This window comes from Taudactylus pleione, unplaced genomic scaffold (genome assembly GCF_031769625.1).
Source record: "Taudactylus pleione unplaced genomic scaffold, aTauple2 ptg001151l, whole genome shotgun sequence".
NCBI classification, from domain to species: Eukaryota; Metazoa; Chordata; class Amphibia; order Anura; family Myobatrachidae; genus Taudactylus; species Taudactylus pleione.
The window spans coordinates 89,054-113,913 of NW_028285552.1; the positions used below are offsets into that span (position 1 = coordinate 89,054).

At 43.2% G+C, this 24,860-nt stretch overlaps 1 protein-coding gene across 2 annotated transcripts in view; it reads right to left on the reverse strand.

The window, feature by feature from the left end:
• Positions 1–7,385, reverse strand: part of SH3TC2 (SH3 domain and tetratricopeptide repeats 2) — a 79,913-nt gene extending 72,528 nt beyond the window's left edge. The window contains exon 1 of one of the 2 annotated variants that reach the window (XM_088462124.1): positions 7,303–7,385. The gene's annotated coding sequence lies outside the window, so the exon portion shown is untranslated. The remainder of the gene's footprint in view (positions 1–7,302) is intronic. The other variant, XM_088462125.1, reaches the window with a different exon arrangement.
• Between the last annotated feature and the right edge of the window lie 17,475 nt (positions 7,386–24,860).

The window sequence follows — 24,860 nt, forward strand, 5'->3', positions numbered from 1 at the left end:
TTTGTAAACATCATATGAAGAATTATCCCTAAACTAAGTCTATTATCTTTATGTGGAAGAATATACTCACGCTGTGATAATATATATGTGGATGCTTTCAGTCTGGATAAACATCATAGAGCTACCAATGATAAATGTGTCTTTGAATGGCTGCAGCTTATTCTCACCTCAATAGACTGGTGCATTTATAATATTATTGCTATTTGCAGGATATCAATCATTTTCAGACTGCTCATGAATACAGTGTAGCAACACAAATAACACATTCTGTCAGAGTGTGACTGTAGCAATTGTAATTCCTTAACTGTATGAATCATAGGTGACTAAGTAAGCAGTGATATATTAGGTGCCTATCCATTAGGCGACCCGAAAGTCTAGCGATCAGACCTTCAGGTCGCCAAGGTGCGGTGCCCGCACTGAATGGTGTTCACTGAACGTCATTCAGTGAAGGAGCCCGACCTCCTATCTCTGAACATGCCGAACCTGACGAGCGTCGTCAGGTTGATGGGCATGTTCAGTAGACAGTCGGGGTCGGCAAGGACCCAGCGTGCACGTGCATTGCTGGTCCTTGCCGGCTATCTATTACCCGACTTTGTGAACAAAGCGACCAAAACCTCCTGGTTTTGGTCGGATTGTTCACAAAGTCGGGTAATGGATAGGCCCCTTTACACTAAAGAAGGACATTATTATTTTGATTCCTCAATGTACAGTCTATTTAGTGAATTTAACACTACTGTTTAAGGAAATTCGATATTACCAGGGATTAAAGTGGTCCGGAAAGGGCGGAACTGCGTTCCGTCACTTCTATTTTGAGACGGAAACAGTTCCACCTCCTCCTCCGACCCACATTTGCCAGGCACCGGCTGAGATTTTGTTACCAGCGGGCGCCCAGCTCCTTCCCCGCAGTGGCAGCCGGAGCGTTTCCCCCACGGATACTATGGGAGAGGCGTAATTATGTCATGACGTCTCTCCCATAGTTCAGAGGAGCAGCCAGGTGGACCAAAGGCAGTAGACACAGGAGCGGGGCTTAAGGTAAGTATTTTTTGTGTGCAAGTGACTTCTCTATTTGGCATAATTTCTGGGGGCACTGCATAAGGGGCACCACTCCTGGGGGCACTACCACTACTCTGGGCTCTGCATAAGGGGCACTACCACGACTGTGGGCTCTGCGTAAGGGGATACTCCACTGTGGAAAATATATTATATACAGTGCCAATAATACAAGGAGACTAAAACAGTGGACCTTGCTTTTTATACACTATTTGTTCACATTTTTCTACACTAACTTGTATGTATGTTAGTCAGTCTCAATACTTTTTTAACCTCTATATTTCACTGTACCTTTCCCAGAGATTGGGATAGTTTATATTATTAACAATAATAAAAGTCAAGGTTTAATGTATTATTGCTTGTGTATGTGCGCCCATCACAAACAACCCCCCTAGCTCTCCTTTACACATTACAGACATTAAAAAACACTGCATCCGCTCAGAGAAAAGTCTATTGTTTCCAAATGGAAATATTCTAAGAACTGATCTGAGTTAGGTGCTAATATGAAAATTATGCTACACAGACTTTGTTTGCAGAGATTTGTGAATCAGTTTTATAAACTTTTTCCCCTTTAATCTTTTTGTAATGCTACATTTGGGAAATAGTGAAAGATCAGTATGACAAAATAACAGAGCAGTGAATTACAGGCTGTAAATTATACACCTCACAATTGATAGCTTGCACTACTTTATTTGCACCAACAAAATATATTATTGTAAGGTGCATGTTTGTGCTTAGTCATTGTAACTATAATTTAGACTATATCTATGGCAAGTGACTGGAGTGCTAAGAGAAATCTATATGGATTTCTCCACCTCCTCGGCCCTCACAGTGCGCATGCTCCATCTAAAGTCGCGCATGCACAGTGACAATGCAGGACTGAGGGCCTGATTCAGCAAGGAACGCACACTAGCAGACGCATGCAGCCAGTCGTCATGAGAATATGCTCATGGAGTCCGCAGCACATGAAGCAGACACCCAGCAAAACATAAAGCCGTCCACCTATGCCGTGATTGACAGCATAAACATCGGGAACATCGAGTGTCATTGAAGCTGCATGTAAGCTAAGGGTAGACCTGACCCTGCCGCAGGACTTGAGACATTCCTGCACACAGAGAGGCGCCCGGCTGCGTGCGGCACTGAGATCAATTTATGCACACCCCTATAACGGCACAGGCACGCCTGCATTCGGCCGACCACCCCCGTCACCACCCACAAACGACACTTCCTGTCAATCAACATCAAAAGTCTCTGCGGGCTCCCTGCATATTCTGAGAGAGCCCTTACCATACTCAGCAACCTGTTCGCGCACGCGCAATGCGATGCATACGCAGTTTGCAAACAACGCTCACACCGTGCATTCTCTCACTTGCGTTGCTAGCCGAATCAGGCCCTGAAATTGGCAGGTATTTATATACCTAAGTATCTGACACTGCCATTAGCTCAGTTATAGTGTTAAGCTGGGTACACACTGCGATCCAATGCACAATATATCGCACGGATTGCAGTGTGTGCGTGTCCAATCACATGCCGTGGGCCGTTCATCGCAGGACAGCAAATGGGATGATGCGATGAATGACACCTAAATGTAGCATGGAACTATACATTGCGCCACTGTCGGCTGCATCCTGCAGTGTGTACAGAAGGAGCAATGTATCGTGTCATCGCTGGGTACACACATCATGTAGTGTGTACCCAGCATTAGTCTTTTCTGGGACAACTGCTCTGATAAGCAGCTGTCCTGGCAAATAGCCCTGAAAATCATTCCTGACTCGCCATGTAGAGGAACATTAGAATTTTGGGGGAATTATTACTAATTTGATTTTGGCCTAAATAATTGAATCCTATGGATAGACTTATACAGATGCAGTGGGAGCAGAATGGCGAATAGCTTTAGCTCCAGTTTACTAATGGTAGCTCAGTAGTATAAATATAACTTATGGGTATCATATAGGGATAAAAGGATAAAACACACAACTTGATTATGATTGCTCCTATAGTTATTTTCATGTATTTAGTTTAAGTCCATACTTCCCTACTTTTTAAATAGCATTGCAGGGAGATTGTGAAAGCATCACCTATGAGCGCAGCAGTAAAGTGAGCGTGTACTGCTACATCTGAGAGGCGTCATAACATTGACTAATGATGCGTACACACGTAGCGATTAAAAAGGACGATATGAACGATAATGATATCCTTATCATTATCTTTAAAATCATTCTTTTAAATGGTCCCTACAAACTTCCCTTCAACCAGCGATGCGCAGCCACGTATGGACGATAGCGATATCATCCATCGGCCGTGCATGCCGGTCAACTTGCTCGATTGCGAGCAAGTTACTATAGGGACCAGTGATCGACGATCGTGGATCGCTATAGTCGGCGGTGTGCTGGATGATCGATATTGATTATCCAGCATATCAGGGAAGGTGCATAACGATCTGCAAGTGATATCGTATCGCTGGCAGATCGCTACGTGTGTACGCACCATTACATCCAAATGTAAACAAGCCCCAAATCAGTTTGGAAGATCTACTTGTTGATGAAAACACACTAATACTTTCCAGGGCTTGCTCATGTATTGTATTTTACAAGTGGTTCCATATATAAGTAGCTACAAGAAACCTTATTTGAAAATGCATATAGCCATGTCGATCATTGTGCCTTATAACCAGGGGTTAAAGTGGGGCGGAACTGCATTCCGTCTGTTCATTTTGGAGGTCCTCCAGCCCACCTTACCCGGTCAGTCAGCCTTGTGCCGCAGGGAGTTGCTGGGCGCCCGCTGAGATTTGGTTGCCAGGGGGCACCTGGCTCCTTCCCTACAGTGGCAGCCGGAGGCTGGAGTTCACTCCTGAGCTCTGGCTTCTGGCTCCCAAGGAGCAGCCGGTTGAATGGCAGTGAACGCAGGAGCAGGGCTTAAGGTAAGTATTGTGTGTTACTGTTTCTTTTTGTGTAAGGGGCACTACTACTCAGGGCCAGATTTACCACAGGGCAGTATAGGCACCTGCCTAGGGCCCAGTGGACCGCCTCTCTCTGCCAGTAAAATATGTTAAAAAAAAATATATATATATATATTTTTTTTTATTAACAATGATGGTTTCCACCCACCTGCAGGCAGAGCAGGCCTGCCGTTCAGAATCTGGGTGGGCGGGTGTGTGGTAGGGAATTACCCCCTTCAGCAAGTTGGCTGACACTGCTGCCCCTCCCCCCCACCAGCAGTGTGTATGTATCCATATGCTCCCCCTCCTTCACCAGCAGTGTCTATGACTCCATGTCCTCCTCTCCCCCACCCACCAGCAGTGTGTATGTCTCCATGTCCCCCTCTCCCCCACCAGCAGTGGGTATGTCTCCATGTGCAGCGCTGTAGAGAGCCCGGCCGGGCCCGGGTAAAGAAGGGGGCGTGGCCTACTCGCGGGAGGCGTGGCTACGCCCCCTTGGGAAAAAAATCACTTTTACAGCGCCACTGTAAGCCCCCCAGCCCAGCACTAATAGGGGGGGGCTCGATCAGTGTGATCGCTCCCCCTCACAGCCATAGGAGACTGCTCCAGCTGCTGCAGCACCTGCGAGCAGTCTCACACTGCAGAACTGCACAAGTTGTGTGCTGAGCTGCTGTGAGGGAGGGGGGGCGACACCGGACCCGGGCCCCGCCGGGCCCCTCTAGCAAGCCCAGGCCCGGGTAAACTGTACCCACTCCCCCCCCCTCTCGGCGCCCATGTCCATGGGCTCCCCCTCCCCCACCAACAGTGTCTATGCCTCCATGACCCCTCTCCCCGACCCCCAAGCAGTATGTATGTCTCCATGTCCCCCTTCCCAGTCACCAGTGTGTGCAACTCTATGCCCCCCCCAGTCACCAGTGTGTAACTGTTCATATCCCCTTTCCCCCCCCAAGTCACAGGTGTGTATGTCTCCATGGGCAGGATGCATAACGCATTGCATTCAGGATACGATGCATCCCGACACTCTCAGTAAGAGCGGTCCTTTGCGAATGAAGTCCCTCTGGTGCCCTTCTGTGCATGTGCAGAAGGACGCGTGCTGCGGGGGGGTACTGGGAGGATTCCGATTGGATCCCTTCCAGTGGGGCAGTTGCGAATATGGCGCGCTCTGTCCCTTTATTAAAAAAGTGCCAAGAGGGGCAAGGGTGAGTTCCACCACATCTAGGACCACTTTAAGCACTGCTTATAACCAATGCAGGGAAATTATATGATGATCCTTTTTGAAAGTATATATCTCTGCTTACCAATTTGTAAGGTAAGGTGTAATCAGGGAGATTGCTAGACTTTTCAGGGAGTTTGCAACTATTTAAGGGAGTCTCCCTGATAATCAGAGATAGTTGGCAAGTATCGGTTAAACTCACTGAATTATACTACATTTCTTTTCTGGAGATGAAATGTATTCAAACTTATAGGGATAAATTTACTAAAGTGAAAGTTTTTAGAAGTGGAGATGTTGCCCATAGCAACCAATCAGATTCTACTTAACATTTAACTAACACCTTCTAGAAGATAATAGCTAGAATCTGATTGGTTGCCATGGGCAACATCTCCACTTATAAAAACTCTCATTTTAGTAAATTTACCCCACGTGTCTTTGTCCTTTCTTCATTACCCAGTAGTGTAGATACTATTTTCGTTTAATTAAAATATAATTAGTGTATATGTAATAGTATTACATCACTGGGGGGTCATTTGCAATGCTAAAAGTGTTGTAGCAGGGCACAGAAGATATTTGCTCCTTGCCTTTTGACATTAAAGCATTTGATTGGATCTTCTTACCTGAAGATTTCACCAGTATATAATTCGGCTAAACCAAAGCAGCTATTGGCATCAAGTAATTAATAATATCCAGTGGTTAATTGTTAATTATAACCACTTCTAATATGGTGTACAAGACTTTATGTGGCTCAAAGTCTCTTCCTACTCTCCCATATCATTAACTTCTTAGTAAAATCTCCACCTCCTGCATTTAATATTCCATTTAGCAAAACTGGACAATATTTTTGTGCATCTGGGCATAATCTACCGCATTACTGCAGATACTCCACTAACCATTCTAAAGTCTCTGATTTGGCCAAATAAATCCCATTAACATGGTCAAATATTTACTCGTCCATCAATCAATCAATGCTAATCTACATAGTAATCCATTCACAATCCATAAAAATACTGTAGGTGTCATGACCTTCTCACCCAGAGATTAATACTGTATATTAGTGACTGACCTGATAGGAGACAGGAATTAACATGTAACCAGGGTATTCAAAACACAAAAAGGTCAGCGCCAGGTGCCGGAACAGTGTTTTATAAATAATACAACAACAGGAACCGAATGAAATAATAATAAACAGAAGCATGAAATGTCTTGTTCCCCTGAGCTGGGGGAAGTAATGTCTAATTGTCTGCTAGAAGTACCAATTAAGGTGCTTTTTTATTCTGATAATTATTATTATTATCATCGTTTATTTATATGGCGCCACAAGTGTTCCGCAGCACCTTACAAAGTACAATTAATATATACTGTAGCTTGCAGGTATGTCATCCAAAAAGTGTCAACATGGCAAGAGGAAGACAACTTAAATACCAGTAAGGGATTCATAATCAGCACAGTGTTTAGTTATGGACAGTATATTCAGGGACAAAATAAGTCAAATACGTATTTTATGCATATCACGTTATAATAAAGTACAGACATTAAAAGCAAACAATACTTGGTGCAGTTAGTGAATAGATTACAATAATACAGAATAAATAGTACTATATAACTAGCATGTTCAGTGTAATGCAAACAAAGCTCAATGTTTTGGAAGCAACACATTTCTTGGAAAATATTTGCACAACATGACAAAAAACTATTTGGTACGCAATAATGTTAATGCTATGAATATATATATTTTTTTTTACCAAAAAGTGGACCTGATACAGATATTGCTGGTGTATTACTAAGGTGCCAGTATGTAAAGATGAAATTGGATGATCATATTATCTATTCCAGTTACCAGACGTTTCACCATGATACAGAAAATATTGTTTCATTATCCAAGAGGACACTCAGAGCTCAATAATTCTTATCTATCAATAGTAACAAAGTGTTTTCTTGCTAGCGCTATAAATATCTGCTCACTGTAGTGACAGCTAGTGCTAAAGGAAGGTGTGTGTAAACGTCAAATAGATTGTACTAAACCTGACTGCACTCTGTAATGTTAGCAGATGAGACAAATCATTACTATCCAAACAGCAATGTTGTAGTGTCTACTTACCAGGCCCCTCTCCTGCCTCTGATCTCTGCTTCTTCTCCAGCACTGGGCATGGTAAAGGAAAGACTTGACAGGATTTAGGTGTGTGTCTGTGTAGTTTAAGCATGCAGAGGGTGAGCTGAGAGTATGCAGCCTGGCCCCTCCTCCCCACACTGGGGATGGAATGCTCCTTATCTAGCTTGTACTAGGGACTTCTCCACTCCCCAGATCATTCTACTGTCATGCTCACAATCCATGAGGGCTATACAAGAATGTCTCCCTTCTCCGCAGCATAAGTATGAAAAATAAAACGGATACTGATTTATACATACAAATCAGCATCTCCCTCCCACACAGATTAAATTTTCCATGGCAACAAATGCTATAATATTGAAAGGTTACCTGAAAACATAATCCCAAATTAAACCATGCAATATTTCCAACGATATACAGTATTTGCCATACAGTATGAAGGGTTCTGATGTCTGCTTCCCATCAGTTGGAATGGTTAGTCAGTGATATCAGCATTCCCAACAGTGTGCATGAACAGATGTCCCGAAATGTGATGAGTAATTACATAAAGATCAGTATATCGTGTGTATATGTTGGGGCATATGATGTAGCAATGTCACAAATGTAAGCTACATATCAGTACTAAATATAATAATGCATGATAAGATTACAGTCTGTATAAATATTATACTAGAACAGATGACAACTCACTACAATTACCTACAATTGTCTTTTTAATTTTAACAGGGAAGTTGGGTTATCCCTGTAACTAGAGGTACTGCAGCAGCATAGCATCATATTAAATATGTCACTGACATGCCATATTACAGCAAATGGGAGCAATAGTAAATGTTTATTCACAGTGATTGGCCAATTTCCCCACTGCACTCTGGCACTCACTGCCTGCCACTCCCCATAGTGTAGTTCACCTGACCCTTGTCCACTATGACATCCTTGAAGTATGAACTTTAGAATAGAGTTAAATATAAACTTGACAAATACTTCAAAATGAAAGCACAAGGTATTTAACACCTGTACAAATGGCTATAGGCAAATTCACACAGAATTCTTGAAGATAAAAGGATATACAGTACTGTCACCTGTTTTTGGTCTAAATTTTAATACTTATAACTTGTTCCAGAAACAGGAAGAAATCAGTGGAATAATTACAAAAATTAATAAGATAATAAAAAAAAGTATCTGCAAAGCAGTGACGTGCAGTGAGATCAATGGTTGGGGAGGCAAGCATGGAGACGGATCTGAGCGCTGGGAGCATACTTGCCTACCCTCCCGATTTGGCCGGGAGCTTCCCGAAAATTGGGTGCCGCTCCAGGCTCCCCGGAAAGGCAGGTAAGTCGCACGGCCCCCGGCGATGTGTCCGCACCCCCCCTTGGGTGTAAGTATAATCCCCAGCAGCGGGGGGGCAGTGATGCGATTCGCGCTGAATCGTGTCATCGTGGCTCCACCCTCGGCTGCACAATGCCATTAATCACGGCGTTGTGAAGAGGGGGTGGAGCCACAATGACACGATCACGCTGTCACGCCCCCATGCTCCGCCCCCAATGATGCATCCCTGGCCGAGCCCCGTCCCCTTTCGACGCGTTACACCCCCAGCAGTGTAAGCCCGACAACTCCCTCCCGGAAGGAGGGAGTTAAATGTCGGCAAGCCTGGTTGGGAGTCTGTCTCTCCCCTAACTACATTATGCTTCAGTGTCCATTGATTCTCCTACCTGACTAACTGTGTCTTCCCTTGCTGCTGCTGACTCAACTCCGATCTCTAAACACTGCAAGGCACTACCTGGTCACATGATACATCCAAGGCGTCCAGCAGTGCTCAAGGCACACCCCTTTTACACAGAGGATTGCCTCTATTAGCTCTCTTTCTGTGCAACTTACTGCCAGTGGTGGGCCCCGCCCCCAGCTCTGCAAACAGTGTCTGACTATGCAGAAGCGAGGCTGAGCTGTTGCTGCCTCATCACTCATAGGCAAACGCAGGGGGGGTTCCGTCTGCCTGGAAACCCCCCTCCCCAGCCCACACCATGACCACAATAGATGATATAGTAATATAATAGAATTTTACAAGTGTTGCATGTTCTTCTCAGTATCACAAATGAAATAATTAGCACCACTTGTGGATCTTTTAACATGTATCAGCCAGTAATAAATAACCTGTGCACCAACTAGGAGATCTGGAAAACATGCACTGTTAGGGATGTGCTGCTATAGAGCCCAAAATGTACATATATGTCCAGGGCAGTGCTAGGTTCTTCTGCTGCTCCCCCAGACTCCCAGACTTGCTCCAATAGTCTGGAATGGTGCCCACATCTAAAATAAATACATTTAGCTCAGGAATGATGGCCCTACTGCCGCATCTAATGGCTTATTGTGATCACTGGTCCTGTATATGCTGGAATTATGTCACAATACACTTTGTATGACGTATATTAAAGCTAGATAAGTGCTAATTCTACCCTCTTCATGGACTGGCCATACTCGCTCTAAAATCAAGCATTTGAAAACCCCCTCTAGAAATCCTGCATTTGCCACTGTCACTTGTCTCCCTGCAGTCCCAGGGAGCTCCACAATGCTGGTGAGTATTAACTATAATAATGATTACAATAGACAAAGAGATGTTTATAACTTATAAATATCTTCTTTGTATTATTCTAATAATTTTTATATAAAATATCAGGATTATGCAAGGGGAATCTCTGCCTTCCATGCTTACCCTGACTGTGCATCCCTGCTTCAAAGATTGTCAGAGTATGGAAGTAATAATTAATAGATAGATAGATAGATAGATAGATAGATAGATAGATAGATAGATAGATAGATAGATAGATAGATAGATAGTGCTCAAAACATAAATTATATATGCAATAACTCTCAGCGTACGCCTATAAGTATTTTTGGGGGCTGTCAGTTGCTGGGGTTCATGAGACTGCTACCCAAGCTGATTGGGTGCTCTGCTCTCCACTGTAGGCAATGGCGCACGCACGGGGTTTCTGAGTACCCATAAACCCACCCTGACAGATGTAAGAGTGGGTACCATGGTATTAAGCCCCACCCGTCCCCTTGCTGCAAAATACAGTGATTCGCATGGCAGGAGGCGGAGCCAATATAATGTGATTCCAGTAGAATCTCATCATTTTGGGCCCGGCTCCTCCCACAATTTGCCACCAGGGGCAGGGGCTTAGTGACATGGTGTCTGATCCCGTCTTAATCTTCAGCCTAGCAATAGATGCTGCAAGGTAAGTGTGTTTGTGACATGTATTTTTGTGTATATACAGTATAGCTGAAGTGCTCGGCGTTGCCCGGTGATGTTGCCCAAAATCCATCCAGTGGAAGGCCCAGAACAGGCTTCCTGGTTTAAAGTTCTACCCAGCGCATTCCGGTGCGAGGTCCGACCAGGACCCTAACCACTCTGTTAGGCATCCCAGACCAATTGCCACCCCACTGTGAAGTTTTCATCCAAATTCATCTAGTGGAAGGCCCATAACAGGTCAAAGTTCTGCCCAGCGTACACCAACCGGAAGTCCGACCGGGACCCTAACCCCCCTAAAACCTGGCCAGGATCCAACTGGACCACCTCGCATGTGTTCATCCCAATCGGTGCAGGGGTTTCCGAATGGAATCGGTATGTAATGCCGGTGGCTGTATAGCCGCCGGATTAATTACCGACAGCGCAACACCGACGGTTCGAAATCCCGACGGGGATAGTAAGTACCCTAACCCTCCCATCTCCCTACCCTAACCCTAACCCTTCCTTAGTGGTGCCTAAACCTAACCTCCCCCCTTAGTGCCTAAGACACCCGGCATACCTTAGTTCGGTATTCCGGGTGTCAGGATTTCGTTGTGGGGCTAATGATAGGTATCGGGATTTCGACACCTATCTTTATTCCCATGTCGGACTTTTAGTGTTGGGATTTCGGCGGCTGGGATAGCGGCTACATCCAGTCCGAATACATAAACAAATGGACCAATGAATTTTATATACAAGATGTTGGAAAAGGACAGAAACGTATTTGAATTTGATAGCAGAAATCATCCATGCATATCACAAATAAGGACAATCTGCAATTAAACCAATATTGAGGTTTAAGTAAAAGCATAAAAGAGAGGCTCAAAAATACTTCCAGCAGTCTGGTATTACTGCTACCAATTCTGCTACTCATCCTTACTGACAACACTGAGAAATACTGAGCGGCAGGCTTATGTATAGCATCCCATCAACATACTGTTATAAGAAAACAAATGCTGGCTCCTTAACAAGAAATTAGCTAATTGGCTAAAATACACACATTGGGGCCTTTGGGTGGACTTTCTGCAGGTTAGTTTGGTAGGCCAGCAGGTTTTCCTTACTAATCACTTTGCTAGTGCTGCCAGTCTCTGCCAGTCCTTGTTGGAACAGTCTGGTTCTCACTTACAAAACTTTTCACAAAGCTGCAACCTGCTACATCACCGTTCTCGTTTACCACCCTACCTGTGCTCCACAGACCACCAATGATTCTAGTTTTCCTTTTTTTATTTCATGTACTTATTTTTGCCAGTCAAATAAAAGATATATCACAATTACTAATTTGTAATGTTTTTTTTAAAATGTGTTGAGCAATATAAAGTGTTGCCATTTCTTGTAACAGCCATTAACTTAATTTGTTTCTTATAGGCCCTGCAATTTAAATAGCACAGCAATTAGGCAGCATTAAAGGATACTGTAAAAACCTTTGTAATAGTCTTCAGCTGGTAAATAGAGCTCAGCACTAATCTCAAAATCAAATTATGAATCATGGTGACCTTAATTCTGCTCTAAAGCACAATTCATAGCATTCGGTCTCTGAGTTCAACAATTGTAAGTGAAGTGAAAAAAAAACGGCATTAAAAAAAACTTTATTAATAAATTTAATGCAGTAACAAATATTTCTAGCATGCACAAGATAATTTAGTTACATTAAGTTGATCCAAGGGATATTTTCTAACTGTGCCTTATAGCCAATAAAGAACAGATACTGTAAGGAGTAGCACTTGATTACATTTATGGTACTGCACACATACAAGTAGCACTAGAAAGGCTGATCAGTTTAGATAGGGATATATTCTTACAAATGAAGAAATATTTGGCAGAACACATCTGAAATTAAAGGACTGACCATTCTTAAATATCATTACTAATATACAGTATGTAATCTCATAATAAAATCTGTAAATAAAATACTATTTACCACAATCCACATTTAAAATGCGGTTGTGGTGTGACATTTTCACCTAAATTTGCATTACGGCTTTAGGAAATATCACTTGAATTTATTAAAATTTGCTTGCAGGGACAGATATTGCGAGAAAGTTCTGTCCCTGCGCGGCATCCATTCAGTGCAAGAAGAGGGCTGGGGGCAGCCCAGCTACTGACATAGTGCTGGGCTCGCCCCCAGCCTGACGTTAACGGGAGGCATGCCATACGGGCACACCCCCAAATAATGTCATTATGGGTGTGTGGTCTATGGTAATTAGATCACGTCCCCATTTTCGCGCGCTGGTAAGGGGCAATGTTTAACCGTCCTGCACAGGGCGTGGATCCTCCTGGAGCTGGCCCTGCCACACATTATGCCACACTGTAGTGCCCCCCCACACATTATAGCACACTGTAGTGCCACACACATTATGCCACAATGTAGTGCCCCCCATATTATGCCACACTGTAGTGCCAACAAATATAGCCCACACATTATACCACACTATAGTGCCCCACACATTATACCACACTGTAGTGCCCTCACATTATGACCACACATTACACCACACTGTAGTGCCCCACACATTATGCCACACTGTAGTGCCCACACATTATGCCACAATGTAGTGTCCACACATTATACTACACTGTAGTGACCACACATTATGCCACACTGTGATGCCCATACAGTGTACTCACCAGTTGCCACAGCAGCCTCAAGCAGCAGGCAGAGCAGCAGTCACAGCCTCACAATGAGTCACTCCCATGAGGCTGCACTGCTGCTTATCTCCATGGGTCAGAGGAGCATGTGATGGTCTCCTCCAGTCAGAGCTCAGCACATGCTCCTCTGACCCCTCTGCAGAGACTACTGGGATTTATCACCCAGTAACCCAGTAATGCAGTGCTGAGTAAGATTGCAGTGTCCCACGCCCTCCTGTAATAGAGGGCGTGGCTACAAATCACTGGGCTCATCACCAACTCCCCGACGGCCCAGTCTGAGCCTGGATCAGCATGTGGTATATCAGACACACATAAGTATATATAAGGTGGCGCTATATACAATAGTACAATAGTTAGACCAAAACTCTCATAAAGGACCACAATAATTTAATGAAAAATATGTAATAGAAGAATAAATGCAAATGATGGAAAATTATGTCATAAAAATAAATATGTAAACAACAGCAGAAGTACTGTGGATTTAATCCACCACGTTAATGTCATCAAACTGCCCTCCCCGCTCCTAGCCCTAGATGCAGAAAAGGCCTTTGACAGGGTTTTCTGGCCCTTTATGCTCGAAACACTTTGGCATTTTGGCTTTGAAAGTATTTTTTACAGGCTGTACGGCCCCTTTACCATAACCCTTCTACTTCTGTTCTAGCAGGGGGACTCCTATCAGACTCTTTTAGCATCTCGAATGGGACCAGACAGAGGTGCTCGCTTTCCCCACTTATTTCGCCTTGGTTATCGAACCTCTTTCCTGTCGGATTCATGCTAATCCTGCCATATCTGGAGTCACCGTTGGGGGTCTCATTACAAAATTTCCCTCTTTGCCGATGATGTCCTCCTCACCCTATCCAACCCCTTAATTTCCCTTCCGAACCTTTTCAAGAGTTGTCTACCTATGCTCTCTTCTCCGGGTATAAAGTCAACCACGACAAATCTGAGGCACTACCTTTGCATATCCCAAAGTCAACTGTAGCTCTTCTACAACTAAACTTCCATTTCACTTGGCGGAAAGATTCCTTGAAGTACCTTGGTATTTACCTCACCAAGTCCTATGATCATTTGTATAATGCCAATTTCCACCCTCTATTTAGGGCCATTGCAGAAGACATATCTAGATGGCACAAATACTATGTATCTTGGATAGGACGTTTAAATGCAATCAAGATGAATGTCCTCCCTAAATTGCTTTATCTCTTCCAAACCATTCCAGCTGCAGTCCCCGCCTCTGTGCTTGCTACCTTACAACCTCCTTTAGCAAATTCATTTGGAACTCTCAGAAGCCGCGCCTACCTAGGGAAATCCTGTTTCAACGATCCTTCGAAAGTGGCCTGGACCTACCGTCCATCTCAAAATACTTCCAGGCCACCCATCTTAGTCAGTTGGTGGCTTGGCACTCCCCCAAGGGTACCAGATGCTGGGTGGACTTGGAGAGTGAGATTAGCAAGGTGGACGCAATATCATACCAACCGTGGCTTCTCCGTAAACACAGATCATTTTTAGCATTATCGATCCCCCCAGTTGACCTTACTTTATCTGTATGGGATTCTTTGGCTTTAAAGTTCATTCTCTTTACTTATCCTCCCCCCAAACACCTATATGGCATCACCCCTCATTTCTCCTGGGCCAGTTTTCGCACATGTTCTCAATCTGGACTTTAGCTGGAGTTACCTGTTTTCGGCATATTTCAGGTGGGTTCGCTCCTCAAACTTTTGTTGAACTTCAAGAAAGACATTCCATACTCCGCTCTTGCTTCTTTCAATATTTGCAAATACGGAACTTTTTTGATTCAAGTTTCCCTTCTTCTGCTTTCCCCAGTTTTCCCACTCCAATGGAGCATTTATGTATTTATCGCCCCTTGAATAGAGGCACTGTCTCTCAACTGTATCATTCTGTCTTAAGCCCAGCCCGTATATCCTTAGTGGTCCACAAACTATCTTGGGAAGCGGACCTTGGCTTACCTTTGGGTGAGGACACCTGGGAGGAAGTTTGATCTAATATAGGAAAATGCTCCATTAGTGTCATTATTAAAGAGAACACACATTGGTACCTTGTCGCAGACAGTATAACTTTTCCCCAATGTCTCACGATTAGGATGGTTTCAGTGTGGTCAAGTGGGAACCTTTTTTCACACTTGATGGACTTGTCTGCGGATAGTGCCCTTCTGGACTATGGTCAGTTCACTTGTAACTTCAGTATCGCCTACCCGACCCTCTCTCTCTCCAGCCGCACTTTTCCTATGTGCCCCATCTGCCAGTTACCCAAGCAAACCAATAAATTGATTCTGCATATCTCTTGCGTGGCAAAATACCTGATCGCTAGAGCCTGGAAACAATCCTCTCCACCCTCCCGCCAGGAGCTACTCAATAGAATATGGTACGTGTCTAAGATGAAATATTTGACTAGCCTCCAAAACAACATGGTGGAGAAGTTCCAACCGGTCTGAAGGCCTTGGTATGCCCTCCACAATGCATTTCTCCCTGGTCAGACAACGGATTAACCCCTACACCCGGTTTTCCTTATCACTAAACAATCTCGTGTCCACCTCCTCCCTCTTTCTTTTTTTTTTTTATCATACTTTTTCCTTCTGCCCTTCCCCTGCCATACGCCCACTCCTATCTCTTTCTCTCAGTACAGTCTTAACACTTGTATTATCTCTCATATGTTGTTTATATTTACTATAGACAGTTTTCTACTGTATTTATAGTTTTCAGTGTTAATATTGTCTACAATGCTATTGATTTTACCTATGTAGACTCTCTTACAAATCTATTTGTAATTTTCTCATTAAAATTTTGTTCTAAAAAAAAAATGTAAACTGATTATACAGATAGTACAAATTCAATATATCCAACTAATAGCTTAGTTGCCGTCTTATATGAACTAAGAATAAATTGCGTGTGCCAATAAGTCCGGAAGCAGCACGCATCCCACAGACAGCTGTGATTATAATAATGTTGACATCTGCTCACGCTTCTGTCAGGGATACCTATCGATCTTTTCACTGCTTGTAATCTTGCTCCAATTTGACCACGGATGTAATGCTCAGTAGGGTGTGTAAATCTTGCCCAGGAAACTCTGGCTTTTATAATAAGTAGTAAATGATAGCAAAGTCTCAATACCTGTGCTTTATCACGCTGCACAAAGGCAGTGCAGTGGGACCGCCGCTCCTGCTCGCATGCAGCAGGCTGTCACAAGCCGCTTATGTGAACGCTGGGGGACCGTTCACTGAACTCCGCCCATCAACTGTCCATCATCCCTGCTCTGTTCTGGATTGGTTCCTGTGGCTATTTCCTTCTGGTGCGAACGCTGCTCCAATGCCAGTGATAGCGTTTCACGTGTTTCCGGTTGTGGTGTTGTCTCCTGTTATCCAGTCGATTAACCAGTTCTCCTGTCTACTATGGTTACCTGCCATTTGTGTCATCTAGGCGACACGGTCCACATATCTACTACCTGCCATTTGTGTAATCCAGGTGGCACGGTCCGCATATCCACGCTCTGCCGTTTGTGTTATCCAGGCGACACAGACAACACTCAGTGTCCAGAGTGCGCAGTTCAGAATCCAGCTGCTTGTGTCAAACCGGCGGCACAGGCTGCACTCCAGTGTCCAGTTGCTTGTGTCAACCCGGCGGCACAGGCCGCACTTCAGCATCCAGCTGCTTGTGTCAACCCAGCGGTACAGGCCGCACTTCAGCATCCAGCTGCTTGTGTCAACCCAGCGGCACAGGCCGCACTCCAGCATCCAGTTGCTTGTGTCAACCCAGCGGCACAGGCCGCACTCCAGCGTCCAGCTGCTTGTGTCAACCCGGCGGCACAGGCCGCACTCCAGCTTCCGGTTGCTTGTGTCAACCCGGCGGCACAGGCCGCAACACAGCGTCGAAAGTACACAATCCAGTGTATCACTGTTTGTGTCATCCCGGTGGAACAGGCCGTAATCCAGCGTCTAAAGTACGCAATCTTGCGTACCACCGCCTGTGTCAACCCGGCGGCACAGGTCCTTCTTCAGACCACCCTGCCAAAGCTGCTGCACGGCCCAAAGGCTGCAGTTTGTTCTACGGCCCACAGGCCACAGCCTGCCAAGGCTGCTACATGGCCCAAAGGCTGCATCTTGTTCTACGGCCTATAGGCCACAGCCTGCCAAGGCTGCTACACGACCCAAAGGTTCTATGATATACAGGCCCCAACAAGCAAGGACTTACCAGCCCTCAAGGCTGCTCCACGGCCGCAGCTAGCAAAGTGATCCAGCCCTCAAGGCTGTTGCAGGACTATACCGTCAGAAGTTAACACAGGCTCTATGATCGGAGATCGCAAGGAATGATCTTCGTTCCCATTGTAGTTGAATTTAACACGTTTCACGGCACTTTGCGGCTTTCTCAAAAGGCGGAAGTGACTACACCAAAGTGGTGCACATTTAAATGGTAAGTCTATTCATCAACTTCAGGTGATTTAATTAAATCAGCATATAAATGAAGCATTAACTAATACAAAAAAATACATAACAAAACACAGTATATGTATATATTATATATTAAAATTAATTATTTAATTAATTTTAACAATAACCAACTATACGTAAAACAATTAGAGATGTGCGGTTCGGTTTTACTCGATTCTTTACGCCAAATTTATCGCAAGTTCGGATTAGTACGGATTTATTATATTGGCTATCCAAAACACGTGATAGCCGATAACCAATAAAATGCAGTTTTTGAGATCCGAGTAAATCCGAACCCGCACATCTCTAAAAACAATTAATACATTGTATATACCTGTGACTTGACTAATATTATATAAAACGAAGCCACCTGTTATATATCAGACACAAATGGCTGATCACAGAAGCCTACTCCGGGCTTTGCTCTCCCTGTCAGTAGGCTGAGTTAGAGGAGGTGAAACAGGCAGGAACAGATTATTATCACAAGGCTCCCCCCGGTATTTTTTTACAATTTCTTTTAGTAGATTTGAGACAGATCGCATTTCCCATTACAAGTATGGGAAATGCAATCTGCTTACTAAAAGAAAGAGATTTTAAGGGCTTGGAGTAGTTTTTTTACAAAAACTGCTCCAAAAGCCATTTGATACATTTAAGCGATACTAAAATAATGTGAAAAGGGTTAATTATTTTAGTTAAAACAAGATTGATAAATAGGCCCATTAGGATGCTTAAGTACTATAAAATACATATGAAAATCAGATATAAATTAAACACGGCTGTGTCTTTACCACATCTACAAAGCCAGCAATTCTGTGAATAAGGTAAGTCATGACAGCAACCATTTCACAAATGAAAACGCTACCTGTCCAGTAATATTCTTATAATGGCATAAGTGATGGTTACTGTCTGCACATGGAAACAATGGGCCTGATTCAGAGGTGTACGCTAATGCTGCAGCTACTGCTGCGTCTGTGTACACAACTGCTATGCAAATGTTGCAGACCCCGAGGAATGTATTGAGATGTCCATCTGCAACTATGTAAGTCCAAGCATCTGTGTACAAAAACGCAGCATCGGTCGCAGATCATTAGATTATTGCAGTCCTGAGTGAGCCTGCGAGCAGCAGGAACTCCCCCAAATGCTCCCTGACTGTCAATTACACTGCAAGTAAAAGTCGCTGATATGAGTACGGTAATGTACCTTGATGCATGTGCGGTGCGACTTAGACGCATGTGCGGTTTACTGATACTCGCTCAACTTTGTAAATATCGACATAGAGTACAACTGAAACTGAATCAGGCCCAATATATGCACTGCAGTAGTCCCGTTTCTTATGCTAATATCAGATAGAAAATAAGAACGAAAAAGTACAGGTGCACAACTCCAACATTACAAATTATATAGAATACATTATGCAATAGAATTTTGCAATGAATAGAGGTTTTTACATAATCATGGCCATGGTTATGGGCCTACCCACCACGCCCAGGTAACCTCTGACGGTAGGTCCCTAACATACTGGGGTTGAAATCCAGAGCACAGGACACTCCTAAACAGGCCCAGCTGAGCCAGCCCAGGACATCACTCTAATGAGAGAAGGTGAAGTGTAAGAAAGTATAAGATAGATAAGAGCAGCTGCTGCTGCATATATAAGAAGGTGAAAAATAGAGGTTTACAAATAATACATATATACTAAACAATAGAGGTGTTAAAAGTGCAAAAAGGAAAAGCAATCTTTGGTTGGGCGGCTTCAGGGCATCGCATTATAAACACATTTTCCTTTTTTGCACTTTTAGCACCTCTATTGTTTGTTTAATATATTTGTATTATTTGTAAACCTCTATTTTTCACCCCCTTATATATGCAGCAGTAGCTGCTCTTATCTATCTTATACTTTTTTACACTTCACCTTTTTTCATTAGAGTGATGCACTGGGGTGGTTCAGCTGGGCCTGCTTGGGGGTGCCCTGTGTTCTGGATTTCAACCCAGTATGTTAGGGACCTACCCTCAGAGGTTACCTGGGTGTGGTGGGTAGGCCCATAACCTGTATTGCAAAATTCTATTGCATAATGTATTCTGTATAATTAGTAATGTTGGAGTTGTGCACCTGTACTCTTTCTTCTTGTGTTTGCAAGAATAGTCTCCACAGGTAGCACCTCCCATTATATATATATATTCAGGGTGTGCAGTCTAGGGCCCCCTTTTCTAAAGAAAATAAGAACAGTCTGGAAACATAATAGTGTTTGAGGTACTATGGAATTATCAGCGCCATGTTCCATTCATATCGTAGCTATTCATTACTTCCTGGAAATTAACTTAGAGTATATACTGCAGAACACTGCTTTATGCTCTAAATCAGGGATTCACTCCTTGAGAGCATGAAACATTCCAGCTGGGGGTACTAGACACCCCTCCCACGTGGAGGAGAACTCATAATAAAGTACTGTTGGCTGGCTACTATGAAGAGGGAGGGAGCTGTTGCTGATGCTGACCATAGGGGCTGGCTACTGTTGTCCATATACAATACATAGGGGCTGGCTACTGATGTCCTTGTCCATATAGGGGCTGGCTGTTGTCCTGTCCATAGGGGCTGGCTGGCTGTAGTGCTGTGTTGTCCAGGGGGTGCTCTGTCCTTCAGGGGTGCTCTCTTCACCCACCCCCAGTGTGAAAAGCTGGGCTGGCTGGCTACTGTTGTCCATATATACATAGGGGCTGGCTGGCTGTTGTCCTTGTCCATATATTGGCTGGCTGTTGTCCTGTCCATAGGGGCTGGCTGGCTGGCTGGCTGTAGTGCTGTGTTGTACAGGGGCTGCCCTGTCTGCTGTAGGGGTACATTCATACAAATAATTTTTACAGGGGCTGCCCTGTCTGCTGCAAGGGTACGCTCATACAAATAATTTTTACAGGGGTTGTACGCTGCCCTTCATCAAACTAATTTTTACAGGGGCTGTCCTGTGGGTTGTACGCTGCCCTTCATCAAACTAATTTGTACAGGGGCTGTACTGTGGGTTGTACGCTGCCCTTCATCAAAATAATTTTTACGCGTGCTGTCCTGTGGGTTGTATGCTGCCCTTCATCAAAATAATTTTTACAGGGGCTGTCCTGTGGGTTGTACACTGCCCTTCATCAAACTAATTTTTACAGGGGCTGTCCTGAGCAAAGGTCCATGAAAGATGATGTTTGTCCATGAAAGATTACTTTTTGCCTCTTTCTGAGACCCGATTTTTGGATGGAACAATCCGAACTTGGCAGGAAAATCCACACTAATCCGAGCCTGCACATCCCTAGTATCTGCTACTGTGGTAACTCTCCTTTTGAGAAGGATGAGAGTTATGGCTTCTACTGGATCGGTGGCTGGAAGACGAATCATATCTGTGTGGGGGAGAATGATCGGATCCATGACAGTACAGACTTTGGTGAAGTGGATAATGTGATGGCGAGTAACTGGGTTGGGCCATCATTGCTGTGCTGGATCCATGAGGGGTTTCCGACCTATAGAAGTTATTTATCATTGCTTGTATTTGAAAATTGTCCGGAGAAGAGTAAGTTCTCTGATAGTTTGGAACAGGAGGTGAAAGTTCAGAGTATTTTGCAAACTCCCCATTGCCATCATGCCTGTGGTCATGTGTTGATGGACTGCTTCCAGTAAAACTGCCATTTCCTTGTGGTGAGTAGGCTGCGCTATTTGCTTCTGCGATGTCATGGCTGTTTCCGGATCTGAATTGAATTTTCAGCGGCCTCCCAAACAGTTTGATTCCATTTAACAAATTCGTTCCATAGGGAACAGACTCCTCATGTTTGAAATTGACAAAAGCAAATTGTTTCGATTTTCCATCCTTGTCTTTTGGAATTTTAACGTTAATTGCAGGACCAGCCTGCAGAAACAGCACGAACAGGATCTCCTCGGTGGCCCTGGAATCTAAGTTCCCCATGTACAGAGTCCTATCAGCCTCGGCGGTGCCCATTCTGTGATTTTAGCTGTTTTTATGCATTTTTCTAAATAAAATCCAAAACACAAAACATAAAACCCGGAAGGGTGGTTTTGGCAAAACCAATCCAGATCCAAAACACGAAAAAAGATCCAGATCCAAAACCAAAACACGAAAAGTGGAGGGTGCACACCCCTAATTATAATACATAATAATAATAATTGTTAGCCTTTATTTATATGGAGCCACAAGTGTTCCGCAGAACCTTATATAGTGTTTACGAGAAAATATTATGAAACTGAAGTGGTATGAGCACTTAAAAAGGTTAAACTGTCAGAAACAAGATGTGAGGATAAAATATCACGTCACATCCCTTCTTCATCTGCACTAGCCCGATGGGGACATCCAAAGACTATTGCTGTTTGTCACTATACAATCAAAATGGAGAATCCAAAGGAGAATTCCCATACTGGCTTGTGATTGGCTGGTAGTCAGCAGGAGTTCCAGGGCTCCCTCCCTGGTTTGGTCACTCATCAACAGCCACTAATTGAATCTTTACTGAATCTCTACTGAAGTAGGGCAAATGAGCAGTGCAGTGGAGTTAAATTCATTTCAAAAACACATTCATTTCAATGTGGTTTCAACATGTAGCACATAACCCACAAGCTAAAATAGGCAATGACATGAATATGGAAAAAAACATGCACAAATTTGTTGTCGTTACTTTTGTTAACCTATTCGGTTATTGTAATTGTGTTGATGCTACGTCACAACAGTGCAAGTAGGAATACTAATGAGTGTGGGTGCATAAAATAGAATTGGTTGAATTAAACATGTGGTTGCATGCTTTGAAGCTTCATTACAAAACAAAAGGCACAGTGACAGTGGGTACAGGACAAAATATGTGGCCGATTGTGGCTAAATAATATGGGAACTAACCTGGCTGCATAATATCATAATTTGGAATGCATTATGGCGATGTAAAATACATTAATTTAAAGTGCAGTAACAGTATTTTTTGCATTTATCTTACTGTATTATATATTATTTTTGCATATGAGTTCTGGTAACTGTACACTGAGGACAAGGAACCCCAATCCCCATGGGTAGTGAAGGAGGCCAGTCTATAATTCCTGCACTTACCATTGATCTCTATAGTGAACAGGATGTCTGTACACTCTAATACAGTAATTTCCTGAGTGCATGATGGACCATAAATTCAGTTTTGATTATGCAGCATGTATTCTGGAAGACCCTGTTTGCTCTAGATATGAACAATATGTATTTTCAAAATAGCTCAACTTAGGGTGACAACAGTTTGAGCCCTATGACAAAAAAATCATGTATATATTATATCTGGTCATTTTTCACTGTCTTGCTTGCCTCACATCATGACATGCCACATCACACGCAAACCTGCCCTTAAGTGTTATTGTGTTGTCCAATTTGTCCAGAGGTTTTAACCATTAATTAGAAATACATTTCCTTATGCCTGACGTGGTATATTTGTATACTCTTAATTAATAAACAGATGTGCTCTTAATTAAAAGGTATAATAACAGATGAATTGTCTCAGATGAGTTCTTTTGTTTTTTTCCCCCAATTATTTCTCCCCTTATGCTCTCAATCTCTTTTTATGTGCGTTTCCCAATGTGTCTATTTAACGGATGGCTTTACTCTAATATAATGACAGTAATACATATTAAGAAAAAAGTGATACAACTCCCTGTAAGGAAGATCAGAAGAGGAAAACTGCCATACATTAATGTAATAAATAAGTGATCCAGTACTAATGATTCAAGCAGTGTCACAGCTATGGAAATTACTAACTACAGCACAGTATTATAAATAGGCTTCATGCTTCAAGCTGACCATTTCACTGCCAGATTGAAAGTACAATGCCTCTCAGACTCCCTTGGAAATTATAGTGTTATTAGAATCTATAGATCAGTTTATGTAATGCAATCCCGTAGACCAGGGGTCTTCAAACTTGGCCCTCCAGATGCTGTGGAACTACACATCCCAGCATGCACTGCACATAGTTTTAGCATGCTGTTATATCAAAAAGGTGGCAGTGCATGCTGGGATGTGTAGTTCCACAGCAGCTGGAGGGCCAAGTTTGAAGACCCCTGCCATAGACAGTGGAATCATAGTGACATTTTGATTGTCAACAAGCAAACTACATCCTTTACAGTTCGTTGAACCAATGTTTACAAATGCCCAACGCTAGGCACACAGACATTATAAACATAGGGTTTTCCTCTGACAGTCTGTCTATCTATCTATCTGTCGCACATACTGTATATGTCCCCCCTGCAAATCCTGAGTTTGCCCTTGTAAACTGTACGAAATCTATGTTGCAAAGACTGTCATCCAAAAACAGCTTAAGTGATTTCAAAGCAAAGTGTTAATTGGGTATATTAAATGCTTTTATACACTAACATCAAGAAAGTAGTTTGCATATACACCATGTTTACTTAAATACTTTTAACACTTTTAACTAATGTACTGTACTGGATGCAAGAGCAGGCATATAGCTTTTACATGCCTGACAAAGCACATACATTTCCATTGATAGATTTTTTTTTTAAAGCATGATCGCATTTAAAAATAATGTTTACACATCTTACATATGTATGTTACTTTGAGCAAATTGACCTTACACTATACTTACCTAAAACCATCTACTGTCTTAAAAGTATTGCAAAATCACAAGCTATATTATTTGTGTTATTTGAGCTTGTAAATCAGTGGCTTTCCGGTATGGTGAATGTAAATGATTGCACTTACCCAAAACCGAGGCTTGTCTTTGTAGAGCTTTCCAAAAGTAATAGGTTTTATTCTTATAGATGGCAGATATTGTACAAAGATGCTCTGCTGCCGACATGTCTGTCATTCCTGGGTAACTTGTAGAACGTGTCCTACTTTCCGATCTCCATTAAGGTCTACAACAGAAATTCCATTACCTATCAGTCCTTACAGACTTGTGTCAAGGTTTCACTCAGAAGACTGAAAGCATCACAACGTCTAAGAAATATTCCTGTACCCAGAGCTCATTAATTATTAAAGTCAAATCAATAGTAACAAACTCTGGCAGGTACAACTCAGGAGTGGATGTCAACATTAGACATGTTCCACACTTACTGTACACAGGTCCTAATGGACTTAACTCGTGCAAAACAGTGAAACAAAACTAACACACGCAAAAAAAAATCCAGACAATAGCAATGAGCACAATGGAAAAAATAAAACA